The following is a 1,429-nucleotide window of genomic DNA, read 5'->3' on the forward strand; positions in this document are numbered from 1 at the left end:
ACAAACCATCGTTCAAAAGGCTCGATCTCTCCACCACGGTACAAAGACACGTTCAGCTTCAGAAGCATCGTTGTATACGAAAAACAGGAGTTGCGACCTGCTTTCGAGATTCTAGAATTGTGTGATGCATGAAACGGACGGCCACGTACTTTCAATCAACCGAGAAGACGATTGCAGAAGTCTGACTATGGCAGCTTTCATGATGGCTTCTCACAAGCGCTCGAGTGCTATCCACTCATGAAAAAGACAAAGAGACAAATGAGACAAATGAGACAAGTAAGGAGACATCTTATTCGTCAACGCCTGGTACTGGTGAACCAAGTGGTACCCCAACTCCCTCCATGTCACTCGGACAAGAACAGGATACGGCTTGAACTTGAATGTGCAATGTATTCAACAGTCTTGTCGGCAAACAAAAGTCGAGGGTCGCTGAAAACACCGCTCTGCACAACTCTTAAGGCATGGCTTCAGATTTTTATGGCTGCATATGGATGCAGATGTTTGGGAGCGAATCAGGTAAATAGTAGCTGCAAAGAATTTTAAAGTTTTATGGACTTTTTTAATAGAGTATTCACCGTGACGTTTCGGGGGCAACTCCTGGGCAAAATCCCCTGTGTGATGTACTTATACCCTAAAACTCACCCACAATGATGCCAATTGATAATATCATGTTAAGTTTATAATAAAGGGTTTGGTCCTCGACAGAGGTCGCATCCGGAGCGGCCATTTGGCTTATAAGAGGAAAGTTTTTATGGTGATTTAGCTCAATACTCGTACATTCAAGTAGGATTTAAGTACGTGAAAATAATTGACAAGTGTCAGCAAGCTAAGCCGGCAGCTCAAGCATTTCTTTCCCGTATAGTTCGCCTTTCAGTAGATAAAATAAGCTGATTGTTGTGCGAGCAAGATTGGATCCGGTTCTCTGTATACTTAGGGTGAAAAACACAGCTCGGCTATTTTACAGTTTTGCAAAAGCGCTGATGCTACCTATAGATCTGCAGTTTAAAACTGCGCTCCTAAGTGCGTTGATAGCTTGAGACTAGTAATTGCTGCTTGCCCACAGGTATACGGTAGAAAACGATATGATTCACGCTCTCCATAATCAAAAGGGGCTAGAATGATTCTAAAAATCACTCCCAATTAAACTAAGCATTAGCTGAGTTGTTGTGGAAAGAGAGTTGAAAATGTTACATGCCGTTGAATTTGCTTCGTCAACATTCGTTGCAATTATCCCGCTAATATCACGTGTATAATTCATTGAAAAAGCGAATGGGGCTCAAGTTCTGGCTAGGAATTCCCTAAAAGAACTCTACACATCGTGTAATTAAGCGTTGTTCGTTAAGGTGACTGATACCTCAATCGAAAGAGTGGAGAAACTCCACCTTTACCATTAATCTATCTGACTTCGCTTTGTGTATGTACGAACAAA

The sequence above is a fragment of the Plasmopara halstedii genome (assembly GCF_900000015.1).
Source record: "Plasmopara halstedii genome assembly, contig: Scaffold_1211, whole genome shotgun sequence".
NCBI lineage: Eukaryota > Oomycota > Peronosporomycetes > Peronosporales > Peronosporaceae > Plasmopara > Plasmopara halstedii.